The sequence below is a fragment of the Triticum dicoccoides genome, chromosome 7A (genome assembly GCF_002162155.2).
Source record: "Triticum dicoccoides isolate Atlit2015 ecotype Zavitan chromosome 7A, WEW_v2.0, whole genome shotgun sequence".
Lineage (NCBI taxonomy): Eukaryota > Viridiplantae > Streptophyta > Magnoliopsida > Poales > Poaceae > Triticum > Triticum dicoccoides.
In genome coordinates, this window is record NC_041392.1 from 27855152 (window position 1) to 27869191 (window position 14040).

The 14040-nt window shown below is 44.2% G+C and overlaps 1 long non-coding RNA gene and 1 pseudogene across 2 annotated transcripts; both read right to left on the reverse strand.

Annotated features, from left to right (window-relative positions):
* LOC119329033 overlaps positions 1 to 217 on the reverse strand; it is a 3906-nt pseudogene extending 3689 nt beyond the window's left edge.
* A 954-nt stretch (positions 218 to 1171) lies between these two features.
* Positions 1172 to 6314, reverse strand: LOC119329034. Of its 2 annotated transcripts, none has more exons than XR_005159270.1 (6): positions 5792 to 6314; positions 5553 to 5711; positions 4780 to 4959; positions 3129 to 3305; positions 2404 to 2522; positions 1172 to 1524 (listed from the first exon to the last, which is right to left on the reverse strand). It is a non-coding gene; the product is annotated as an uncharacterized LOC119329034 (long non-coding RNA). The 2 variants fall into 2 exon arrangements; XR_005159269.1 differs by having other exon boundaries at positions 2404 to 2549; positions 5792 to 6313.
* Between the last annotated feature and the right edge of the window lie 7726 nt (positions 6315 to 14040).

The following is a 14040-nucleotide window of genomic DNA, read 5'->3' on the forward strand; positions in this document are numbered from 1 at the left end:
CCGCCCCTGCGCACGGCACTCCGCCGTGGCTCCCGAGCTGCCCGCCGGAGCCCAGCAGCGGCCGCAACGCGTGGATGAGTGGCACCACGGCGTCATCTACAACAGTCGCCGCAACCTCCGCCATCGGCCTACAGATGTTAGGCTCCCACGCGCTGCAGGAGGCCACTGCGGCCACGAGAGCCACGGCAACGAGGATGGGCATCCTTGCCATCGCCATTGTTAGTGTGTGCTAGTGCTAGCTCTGTGGTGCTCTGCTTATTGCAGTGTCGTGCAAAGAGTATGTGGTGGGCCGTTCGTCAAATAGTAGAGTACATGTGTTTTCGTTATTCACGTGTCTCGAGTACATAGTGCAAAATCTGTTTCTGGTCCATCCATTATCTTTTTGTAAAGAAGCAATCACTGTCTGTAATGTGCTTGTTTTTTTCAACAATATTTGGTGCCACATAGTGGGAAGGCTAGCTATAGATGGATGATTTTGTACCACTGGAAATGTCAAGCCAAAATCTGTTTACTTTGGCTTAAAGACAGAACTTGTTCTGTCTAGAGGAACTGAAGCTAAGAGATATAATAAGTCCAGATACACATGACAAGATATGGTTGCCTCCCCTCACACTTCACCAACACCAGGTTCTACCTTTTTCGGACTCAAATTTGTTAAACTAGACTAGATGACCCGTTGCGCCAATGGCGCAAAGGCCGAGAGCGAACCAAGTTTTCAAACCTTGCAAGTTACTCCCTCCGTTCCATAATAAATGACCCAACTTTGTACTAACGTTAGTACAAAGTTAAGTCATCTATTTTGAAACGGAGGGAGTAGAATATTTATTATTTAGAGACCAACGCCTACTTATATTGCCTTGTGAATGTTACTATACTATGGAATTAGGAGTGATAACATGGTGTATTCTTCGATAGCTATTTCCCCCATTCCCTCCTATTTATAAAACTGTAATACTTAAAAAAATACATTGGCTAACAGATCACACTTCTACACAAACAAGTAAATGCATAAGATGTTTATATCAGGGAATAACCTTTGCAAAAGTTAAGTAAAAGGTTTCATATGAGATATATTGATAAGCGGTAGCATATGACTAATAAGCATGTGATGTGTTCCACTATTTAGTTTCAAGCACAAGAAGTTCCAGATACCTATCAATTTCATATAAGCACTTTATAATAGAATTTTGGACGGTCTCAAAAAATGTGCACCACTAATTAACACATGCAACCATTGTTACATAGCGAAAGCAAAGCTTCAATTACTTTCAGTAGCTTGAAACTCAGAAAGCATAATTTGTTCTCAGTCCTGTACAAGACTCATTTAAACCCTCCGTGCATTCAATTTTGAAACCTTCTAGTAGAAACTGAAACATCACTGTGCACAGAGGTTATTGTTCTACTAAGTCACCGGACGAATAAACACATATCACCATGATCAAGGCCTCGACCAAGCGACATGTCTTTTAGAAAATATATGTAGAATCTCCCGTCGTCGGACTTAGTCCCCCGAAATGCGGTGACCTAGAGACATAAAAACAAATTAGCACCACATAGTCAATGACAGAGAACCTCTCAATGAAATTCCATCTAAGCCACCGAAATTTACCGATTGTGCCAATGACTCAAGTACCTAATTTAAAACAATATTTATCTGATTAGCATTTGGTAACGACATTTTTTTCCACAGAATAACATCACAAGTTTTAGGACGCCTCTTCTAATTGAAGACGTAAAAGCCCCGCTTACATCATGGACTATAACAGTGTCCCTTTGACTAATATATATGTAATAATATTAATGTATGAACATGTATATCATACCAGTGTGCCTCTGCTAGTTAACTTCCCTTTATTATAAGTGTGCAACACGCATTACCCTTTGCATATATAAATAGTAAGCAGGCGATCTGCTGGATTCTATAACCCATATATTAAAAATAAAATCCTTTATCGTAAGCAGCTAACATTGGTTTGGGCATACATAAACAATAAGCAGGTGGTATACACTGAATTCTGGAACACCCGCATTAATTATCTATACTTAGCCTTCCCTTATCAGCAAGCAGCAAATATTCTCCCAAAGAAGTAATCTCATGTATTGCAAAAAGCTAAGATAACTGGGCACATCCCACACACGTTGATATTAACCAACATGCACATATCTGTCCTAAAGCAGTAAGCATGAAGCAAACCAATCATAAGCACTAACAGGAAAAACCTTCTCATGTCTCCCAACAGTTCAAAAAACCTTCAGGAATGCCTACTAATTAGCAAGGCCATGTTCTAGCGTACAAAGAAATTATTTCCATCCAGTATATAATGCAGAAGCAAGTATTCTCTGGAAGGATATATTCATATATACCAAATAGACATAGTATAAGTTCCAACGATAATGTCATACCTATAGCAGAGACATAGCCTCAAGAAACACTGTCCGTAGTAAAAAAAAGACCATTACAGCAGAAACCAGAAGCCAACATCAGTGTGGTTCGCAAGAAGAGGAAGCCATTCTGTTCATGCCTAGCACAACAACAAATTGAAGAGAACCTACATTACATGGCATAAAATCCAGTTAAGAAGAAAATCTAATGTGATATGTAACTATATGGATACACTTGAGTTGTTATAATTATTGAGGAATTTAGAATGGAAAAATTAAGAAAATAATTCAAATTATTGCTTTTTCTATAGAGGCCCTATAACCTGAATATAGCTGCACAGAAGATCATCAGGTAAAAAAAACTTTAGTAGATTCATGAAAAGCAAATGCCAAGATAAAAAGTCTGACATAACTGTCCAGATTTTGTATCAACCAGTCATATATATACAAGCATTTTGCCTCTATAAACCACATTTTAATGGTGGAGTAATCAATCTGAACAATTTTAAATTAAAAACAAAATATCTAAAGACTAAGCTCTAGTTCATGTATTTTAGAGAAGTTCAGTTCGGCGAAACTACGGAAGCAAAGGTCTGAAGATATCGATACACGTCAAACTATGTATTTCCATCAGCCTAAAAATTCCGAGAACTACATGGTACCGATACACGTCGAACTCTGTTAAAGGGGTACAGTTACAAGGCCAGAAAGGTGGTTCAAGTAACGATGCAGGGTGCTGAACAGACCTGCTTCAACTTCCTCAGAGATTCTTCTGCATCTGCTAGCTTCTCTGAAACTGTTTTCTCAAGATCAGAAGAGTAACCTTTTCCTTCTTCCATGTTTCAGAGGTAGTATTTGAGTGTGAGCAAAGAGCCTTCCACACAGAAGAACTGTTGAAAAGACAAGTAACAGCAAGATCTTTCCTACACAAGCAACAGCAAAGAATTGTTGAGAGTATCGTCAAATTTAATTTTTTTGAACTTTTATGACAAATTTTGACCCAAAAAAAGTTCTCAGAATTTTTTAAATTTTCACAGATCATCAACCATACCGGGTGTAGCAATGTAGCACGTTGAGAGCATAGTCAAAATTAAAATTTAAAAAGTTCTCCGTTTTTTTTGAATTTTTCACAAATCATCAAACCTACCAAATGTACTAATCTGGGAAATTTTACACAAAAAATATGAATAATTCCTAGAAGGCAGGCAGTGGTAAGCGAATAAATTTCAGTTCAAATCGGCATTCCAAATATCAGCCAGTTAATTGGCATCTCGGTGAGTTAATCGCTACTCAGTTGGTCAGCGAATTCGCCTATTTATCCCTACTCAGCACCTGACCAATATGGTACCAATTACCGATATCCTGAACATTGCAAATCGGGTATCTAAACTATTCTCTCAGCAGTATAATTGCATTCTTATAGAAAAGAAAGCAAGTAAAAAGTAGGAGGTACTTTCTAGAAAGCAGCAACATTGAAGTATACACTGATTTATTTGTAAGATGTATCATTATTATATTCAACATATAACATGGTTGACAACAATAGGGGGCAGAAATAAATATTGCTAGAGCTTTGAACAAAAGCTAATTACTATAGCTCTGTATCGTTGCATGTTGTTATCTGAATTCAGTAAATCTACTATGCTTGTGCTCTTTAGGAAACATCTCCAAAGATTTGCAACAATTCCAGTATAACATCTCCAGGTTTTTGAAGTCATGTTCATTATTATTCTTTCGTATAGAGTTGTTTACTAATTTCAGTTCTTCTTGAAACATCACACATCACTGGCTACTGCTTCTTTTCCAAAATGGGAATGCGCCAAAAATACATAGCCTAAAATTACATAATACAACCTTGACCAACAGTTTGCGAGAAGAACTTCAGAAAAGAAGGGAATATTAAGAAAAAAAGAAACAGAGAAATATTGTAATGGTTACGAAGTTGTCTTTATGAATGTGATCAGCACTTCTAAGGTAATATTGCAAGGTGCACAACACCTTGTAAGTTGCAGAAACACATATGGGGATCTTCAAAAAACTCAAACCTTCGAAGCACTGTCACTGTATAAATAGTAAATTCTAATTCTTGAGAACTTAGAAAGATAAAATCAGTGCTGACATGCCAGTGGAGAGCATAGTGAACACAATAGTGCTTAAGAAATTTGTCTGCGGTCTTCTCTAGATATGGTTATAACATCACCTTGCATGAATACATCATGTTATAGTTGAGGGCATTGGACAACCTCTACATGCACTGGGTGGTCTATTTAATGTTCTTAAAAGATCCATGTCAAAAGATAAGAATTTGACGGTATAAGTAGAAGAACACATGTGTAGTTATTGATAGAAACAGAGAAGTAACTATAATCCAAACAATGCTTCAGCAAGAAAACATACTTGCTCTTAACTGGACAGTAGTCATTGCTCGCGAAATGTTGTTGGCCATCTGAAGAGCAGGTGCGGAAGAGAGACGAGTGGCGGCCTAATTTTGGCTGTCATAAGTGTCGGGATCCGCCTCCCTTAGGTTCTTCACATCGAGGACTGGCCTGAATTTATTTGGGTGTCGGTTCCCTGACTCTTGGAATGTAACAAAGGATCAATGGATTAGTGATTGTAGCTTGTATACGTTATATGTACTCACTATTTTACTGAGACATATCAACACTATAATGCAGAAAATGCATGCAGATCAACATAACTGCACAAAAACCACCCATGCACGACACTGAAAATTGTACGAGAGGCTAGAGCTATTTTGTGCTGATCAAAACAATATATATTCAAGGAAATCTGTATTTATACATGGATAATATCTAACTTGAAAGGCCAAATTAGATTTAGGACATCAAACTATGGCCTGTTTGAGAACACCAAACTAAACTCCTGCCTGTTCAATTCAGAAGACGAAAAAGCTTCAGCTGGTACAACATCAAAGCGATTTTTGCAGAGTTATAGAATTTCATTGCCGTGAATTAGTGCACAGCGAGATTTAGGCATTTTTCCATTGGAATTAAGGGCACTCTTTAATCCTCACGGTCATCCAGATGTATATAGTACATACTAATCTAGCATACAACCGTATGGCCCAGCTTGAATCACATGGGATGATGAAATACATAGGATATGGATATGACGAACCTGGAAAAGAAGCAAATAACACAAATGATTACCTGCAGGCTGCATCGTCATTCATAATTGACCACTTAAATCTTGGAGGCCTTCATCCATGCCGATGCTTGGCCCTTGCCATCCAAGCCGTCTCTATCTTGGATGGCCGACATGGAGAAAGGGGCTGGAGGAGGAAGATGGAGAAGCCGTGGATCCGAGGCCTAGATTGGGGACGAATTAGCCTTCCTATATTAGACACCAAGTCATTGACTAAAAAGAAAGTGGCGAGAGAAATCCATACCTGATGGATAGTACAGAATGGGATGAAATCATATGTCCCCAGCAAAGCATCTCCATAGAAGAGGTAAAGAGAGTGGGGCGGGGGGAGATGGCCGTCGCTCCCGCTCCCGTGGTCTCGACCGCCACCTATTTAGGCTATTGCAGCCCGCATCGCTCGATTTCGTTGGGTCCCTTCTTCCTCCTTCAGACCACGGCCAGACAGAGAGAGATCGAGGAGATGGATGACGAGGGTAGCCGAACCCTAGCCACATGAGCTCCTTCCTCCTCCACGGCCAACACAGCATGGCCGACTGCTGCTCCCCTCCTCCTGCCGAGTCTGGATCGAGGCCGCGCTCGTGGAGGCAGAGCACGGGGCGACCGCATCTGGGCCACCACGCGACACGGACGAGGCGCGGCTGGCTGCTGCCCCCTCGTCCTGCCGAGCCGCTTGTCTGCTCGAGCTCATGGTGGCTATGGCGACGAGGCGGAGAACAAGGGTTGGAGGTCGCCGGTGGCCGGTGAGGGCGAGGCGAGGTCCTGGCGCGGCGGCGGCAGGAGAGGAGGCGGCGGCGGGGGTCGCGAGGGAGTGGAAGGAATCGAGGAGGATGCGAGAGGGGCTGACGAGGGAGATATTTTCATCTTCGTGGCTAATTCAATCGCACCGAAACAAGGAAAAACCCACCTCGTGGGCCCACCCGCCATCGACTCTTGAAGCAGCCCCAAACGTAAAAAAAACCAACGGCTGACCAGACGCCAGCAGCCAAAGAATGCACTGTTACTGCTCGAGTAACTCCATCGTGCGGTCAAAGACGTCGTGCGCGCTCGATGCCTCCAGAACGGCGGGTTGTCTAGCGTCATTTATATGTTCGATGATGCTCCACGCGTTGCCGTGGGATATTAGAAAATGTCCACTTTATTCGTTTTGATTCATATTTATGGGCTTGATGTTCAAAAAGGCATAAAATAACATCTTGGTGAGTGAAACATCATCAAACAAAACCAACAAATTCTATTTTTGTCATTCAGTCATTAGCACACCACAATGTGATCAATGTCATATGAAAGTTCATGATGAATTGTAGTAGATGCGGAGCAACCACTCGGCACCATATTGAAATGTTGAGATGTGGCTGCAGCAGCACCATCCATTGGTGAGTGGTGGAGGAACTTGTGCTCTGCCAATTGGCCGAAAGACAAAATCAAGGAGGAGCTCACGCTGGCGCCATACATAGTGTAGAACTTGTGGAAGGAATGGAATTGAAGAGTCTTTGAGCAGAAGGAATTGATGGCTCTAATGCTGGCGGGACTGATCAAAGGAAGACGTAAGTGTTTTAACGATGCTATGACGAGGGTGCCCACTGTGGGTTTGTGATGTAATCCTTTTTTTCGAATTCTGTTGTTGAGTGGGGGACCAGCAAGGAATTCTCCGATGGTCGAATCATTTTTGTATGACTTCTGTTCTCCTAATGCAAAGGCAGACCTCCTTGCCATTGCCATTATTAGTGTGTGTGTGTGTGCGCGCGCGCTGCTAGCTACTCTATGGTGCTCTGCTTATTGAGATGTCGCACTACCAGAATAAGTGCAGATGTCGACGGCCAAATCTATGCCGACGGGGGCCATCGTCATAGGTCGGCCGTCGGCATCGCGAACTAAATGCCTACGGTGGCCGTCGGCATAGGAGCGGTTGTCGGCATATCTGTGGGCCCGGCTACCCAGGCGGCGACATCCATTTGACGGCGTGAAGCCTACGCCGACGGGCTAACGGTGGCAGTCGGCATAGCTATGCCCACGTTATCGATCCGAATGGCCCGCCACGTCATCGATCTGAGCCACTCGCCGGTCCGTGGAGTGGCATATCGTTGCCATCGGCATAGGCCTGGCCCATGGTGCCTGCCACATCATCGATCCGCGCCCTACGCCACGTCATCGATCCAGGGATCTAACGATCCGTGGCCGTAGCTATGTCGGCGGCATTGCCGTCAGCATACATTTCTAATAATTTTTTATTATTTTATTTATTTTCTATTTTTTTCCTTTTTATTTTTTACAACAAATTTGATTAACTTAAATGTGCCTTATGTGCAGAAAACATATCTCGATTATATATCGATTGCCCCCTTCACGGGCATCGCTCCCGTCGTGTCACGGGTAGTGGAGACGGCACGGGGTACCTAGGGGTAGCAATGCCACCAGGTGTTGCGGTGGGCCCTCCTATGCTTGTGGAAGCATGGTGGCAGGCGCACATAGCCGACACGCGGCTCCAGGGTGTGCCTCCCTCCCCCCACACGGGCGTCGCTGCCGCCAAGTCACGGAGGGGGAAACGGCCACGTCGGGCCGACACAGAGGGAATCTTGGAGTGGGTTGGGCCGGGACGGTGTTTGGGGATGTAACTATGGGCTGGGCTATGACAACCAGATGAAAAGTTCCACCGGTCAAACACGGTCCGACGAAAGTCAAAGGGCTAGATCCAGCGGTCGTCTGTGTCTGGGTTATATGGGACGGGGTACCTAGGGGTATCAATGCCGCCAGGTGTTGTGGTGGGCCCTCCTAAGCTTGTGGAAGCATGTTGGCAGGCGCAGGCAGCCGGCATGCGGCTCCGGGGTGTGCTCCCACTCACGGGCGTCGTTGCCGCCATGTCATGAAGGGGGGAAACGACCACGTCGGGCCGACACAGAGGGAGTCTTGGGGTGGGTTGGGCCGGGACGGTGTTCAGGGATGTAGCTATGGGCGGGGCTATCACTAGTGCAGAACCGGAATTTAGCACCGGTTCGCAAGGGCCTTTAGTGCCGGTTCTGTAACCGGCACTAAAGGGTGGGGACTAAAGGTCCCCCCTTTAGTACCGGTTCGGCACGAACCGCCACTAAAGGGCCACCAAGTGGCATGAGCCAGCGCCAGGGGCGGGGAGAGCATTAACCGGTACTAAAATGTATGGGGGGTTTTGGTTTCATTATTTCTTTTTCCTTTAATTTTGTGTTTCCCATTTAATTCTTTTTCGTTTGCTGGTATTTTACGATACAACTTATTGTACGCATTATGCATATATATAAATAGAATTTCTCGTAGAACCGATCATATATATCATTGAATGTCTCACAACCACCATTATTCACGCATACACATGTTGCCTTGGTGCCTTCGGAGCACGATGACAATTGGGAGTGGTTCATGGGGGGGGGGGGTAGCGGGTAATGGTATTCTCCTTTGGGATCTATGACCTGGTCGAGCAAAAATCCCGCTATTTCCTCTTGAATTGCTAGTATGCGCTCCGTTGGTAGGAGCTACTCCCGCATGTATTTGAACTATTAAGAAGGAGATCAATATGCATGTGTATTAGTTGTGTGACTCGATATCGATAATCATGTAAAAATTGTCAATAGTGTTCTGGCAAACGTACCATTGCTGTCTATCAGATTTGCTCCTTTCGGACATCATCATGCGAATGTTCTCGCAAACGTAGTATGCACACAGATCAGTCCCCGGCGCCTACTTCAGGGCCTTTACGAGAATGGAATTTAATCAGATAATAATTAATCAAGCATTATAATTAATTAATGGTATTTAAACAAGAATTAAAAAGATGGTAGCTAGCTAGTACTACTTAATTACTTAGCTTGGGTTGAAACCAAAACAACTTTTCTCGCCATCTGCCTGGAGTCACCTTGATGAACTTTGCCCAAGCCCTGCCCGCCTGCAAAGAAAATGAATAAAATGATTATTAAATAGTTGATATTAGGAAATGACGAACTAAAAAGGCCGAGATATAGTTAATAATGATTGAAATTACTTGCCGACTATCCCCTTCAAGAAGGTGAAGTCACTTTCTTTTTTAAGTAGTGAGTCCAGTACTTCAATTGTTCTTCCTTCAACTCTAATGATTAACAGGATCCAGTGGTATCTGCATGCGCACACGTTTTCATGTCTTAATTAGGCGGGCATGTGCATAACACTAATCAACTACCCTAAACCCTATACACTTAATTATTAACATCTAGTTAGCTAGTAAGCAAAAACAAAATTTGTAGTACAAGACAGTGTGACTCACGGGAAGTTGTAAGGAAGTAGTATATCTTCATTGGTATTGAGGCGCTTGAAGAAATCTAGCATGTTATTCTCTACATCTTTTTGATACCATTTGTATTGCCATGTGTCTTCATTAAGGGAATTTGGGTCAATGAACCCAATGCCATAGCGTCTAGCTTTTTTCATTTCATACATCTTCATCCTGCATAATACCACAGAAAAGAATATAGCGAGGATAATTACAGGTAATGATTGATCAATGAGCACTACATCTAGCTTGAGACTTAAATTACAGAAAGAAATCACTTACAAACAATAACAGCTGACGATAGATTTGTCGAGTGCATCTTGATTGAATAACTGAAATAGTTCTGAATACTCAACGGAGATAGCTAGCCCATGGAAGTAATGCTCCTCCTTGACATTCACCATGAGGGACTCTCGATTGGAACTCTTGGTAATTTTCATGTACCAATCATGCAATTCATACATTCTCGTTGGGAGTTTCTTGGCCTCCTCAGGCTCGACCAAAGGTTCGCCACGGACATATTTCCGTTTTATGTCCTTCTCTCTAAGCGGAGACATGAGCTCAATCTCGAGGAGTTGTCCAACAGTGATACCGAGCATTTTAGCATGGCTTCTATGTTCGTCGGTTATAACCAGTTGATTGCCCAACTGGGGAACGGTTTTCCCACATGGGGCGCCGGTACTCTCATGTGTTGGCACAACAAGCGGGGGGATTGATTGCGCCGCCTGTTCTCCCAGATGGGGAACAGTTTTCCCACATTTTTTGCCAGCTGTTTGGCGCTCATAGTCCGAGTCAACAGGCTTGGGAGCTGGTGGTCTAGCCATACGAATAAAGTGGTCAATCTTTCCTCAAGCACTTTCTCCCTTGGCGGAGGTGCCGGTTTCGGTCCAAAATGGGCGTCCACTTGGGCCTTCACTATGGTTGCGTTTTGCTCCTCGGTCATATCGTAAGGCCTCAAAGGAAGAGGAGTGAGGCTTGGACCATATTGAAATCGCTTGCCTCCGCCTGTACCTCCTGTACTACCTCGACTCGTACCGCTATGCACCATAGATGCGGCGGCTCTCTTCCATGATTGCTGAGGTAGAGGAGACGGCTGACGTGGCTGAGTTGGAGGAGGAGGAGTGGCCTGACGCTGTGCCGAACTTGAAGTAGGAGGAGTGGCCTGATGCGGTGTTGGACTTGAAGCAGGAGGAGTGCCCTGACGCTGTGCCGGAATTGAAGCAGGAGGAGTGGCCTGACGATGTGCTGGACTTGGAGGAGGAGGAGTGACCTGACGCGTTGGTGGGCTTGGAGGAGCGGGAGTGGCCTGACGCGTTGGTGGACTTGGAGGAGCGGGAGTCTGCTGATGCGGTGGCGGACTTCGAGGAGGAGACGGCTGACGCGGTGTCGGTGGCCTTGGAAAGATGATGCAATCCTTTCTCCATAGGATAATACAATGTTTGGCCTCTCCTAGTGTGTGCTCCTCGTCACCTCCAGGAATGTCAAGCTCTAGCCCTGAATATTGGTCCACCACTTCATTACACGAGCATAGCCAGCTGGAATTGGGTTGCAATGGAAGGTTGCTTCGGGGGAATTTGTATAAGCAATGGCGTCCGCCACCTTCATGGATATGTTCTTCATTTTGAAGTGTAGCTCACAGTTAGTGTTCTCCATGATTTCATCCACAGGGTATCTATCCAGAAGTGCGTTGCCCAGGGCGGAACCCACGTTGCTTCTCGGCATGGAAGGGACGATGCTATCCAATGTTGGATCATTCGCTAGCTCCTGCCGCTGCTGAGACCCCCTTTCCTGGCTAAGTGAGTCGATCTGCTACTGCTGCTGCCGCTGGAATTTGAGTGCCAAGTCTGCGTGCGCTGATTCTAGGCCTTGAAGGTGTTCTGCTTCCTACTTCCTCTGCTCCTCCTCCAGCTTCCTCTTCTTCTCCTCCTTCATCTTCCTTCTTGCACGGGTTCTATAGTCAGTGTTCCATTCCGAAAAGCCCTCATACCATGGAACAACGTCCTTGCCTCGTGTTCTTCCCAGGTGTTCAGGATTTTCCAAGGCGCACGTAAGCTCGTCGTTCTCTCTGTTGGGTGTGAACACCCCCTTTCGAGCATCTTCTATTGCTTGAAGTAACTTATCTTCGGCTCCTTTAAGACTTGCCTTCTTCAAAACCTGGCCTGTCTTCGGGTCCAATGCCCCCCAAGCGCATAGAACCAAGTTCTGCACCTGAGGGGCCAGCTCTTGGTAACCGGAGTGACCTCTGCATGCAGCATCTCTTGCTCAGACTTATCCCACTTAGGCATTGCCACCGCGTAGCCACCTGGCCCCAGCCTATGAAACTGCTCCTTTTTTGCGGCATTGGCCTCATTTTTTCTCGACCGTGCCTTAGATAATTCTGATTCCTTCAATTTGACGAAAGCGGGCCAGTGTTATCTTTGCTTCTCCAGTGTTCCCTTGAATTATGGAGTCTTCTTTCCTCCTTCGACATACTTGGTCCATATTTTTTTCTTGTGAGTGTTGAATGCAATTGCCATCTTCCTAAGAGAAGCGCCCTTGACTTTCTCCACATCTGCATCAATGAAATGATCTGGTAGCGTGAAATGTTCCATGAGTTTTTCCCAAAGCGTTGATTTTGCTCTGTCGTCGACCCAAGTAAGATCTGGACATGTCTTTGTTGGCTCTTTCCATTCTTGAATGGATATCGGGAGTTGGTCCCTCACAAGAACTTCGCACTGACGAATGAACTTGTTCACAATGTTCTTAGGCGTGCTAGGTTCGCCATTAGCTTTGATGGAATCGATGTTGTACTTTACGCCCTCCTTCAACTTTTTGCCCGGGCCTCGCACTGTCCTGCTGCCTGTAGAAGATTTGCTTGATCCGGAGGGCTGAAAGAAGAAAGATTGATTCGTTAATATATCTTCAAATCATTAAATACATGTGATGATCACCAGATGCTTGCTTATATAAATATACCTCGCCGGTCTCTATTATTTCAAGATCATCATTTTCGGTGTCATCATCATCATATTTCATGACTTCATCAATTCGGTTGTCGCGATCGAATATCATATCATCACCCTCCCCGGTATTGTTCAGATATTGGGAGTCGTCATCATCTTCATTCTGATCATCTGGCCCGCGAGGGAGCGTATGATCTCAAACAGGACCTCATCCCCCTCTCTGTCGGTATTGTCCGTCATAGCTTTTATTTAATTAATCCAGAAGAAATATAAAACAATTTGGTATTCAAATTATAATGCATGCATGCAATCAATAAGTAAAAACTGAATCATAGTACATAATCTCGAATACATCGTCTCGAATAATATATATAATCTCGAATACATCGTCTCGAATATTATATATCGAATACATTACTAGCTAGCTAGCTAATAAAGATCAAATACTACAGAAGAATCTAGGCAACTCGCGGTTCCTCAGGCGCGGGCAGTGGACACCCAAAGAGAAGGAACCATCACAGGGTCACAGCTCCGGTCATCTCCCCAAAGAACCTGCCAGGTATTGGAGAACCTGACGTCCATAGCAGCCATGTAGTGACGGACGTGCTCGTCCTCCTCCCTGACACGGTGACGCACCATCTCCGGCAGGGCCGGCTCCCTCTGCACTGATGTGGCCCACGCGAACGCCACCAAAGGGGCTCAGGGTCGACGACGGGACCCGGGGCCGGGTTACTCACCAAGCGGCGAGCCCCTGAACGTAGCACCTCCCAGTGCCAGCCCGGCGGAGCCCAATCCCGGACATGGGTCCTCTGAACCAGGACGTCGTCGCGAACGAGTCGACGGCGAGGATGCGAGAAGGGCATCGTTGACGTCAATAACAAATTCTTATGAAAAAATTCCTATATATGCAATGCCACTTTATTAGGAAATTTTGAGCAATTTTTTCCTATGCGACTTCTCCTAGTCCTTCGTCTGACATATATATATATATATATATATATATATATATATATATATATATATATATATATATATATATATATATATATATATGATCAACTTTTATAACACTAATTAAGCATCTAACACTAAAAACACAAAAAGCAACTTCTATACATCCATTAAAAAAATAGAAAAACAACATTATATACAAAAAATCCATACTAATTAAACAGTAACTATATCCATCTAACATGCATTCATACATATATACTAGTGAAAAAATAATAATCTAAAACATCTAAACTAATTAAACATACAAAAATGCCTATATACTAATTA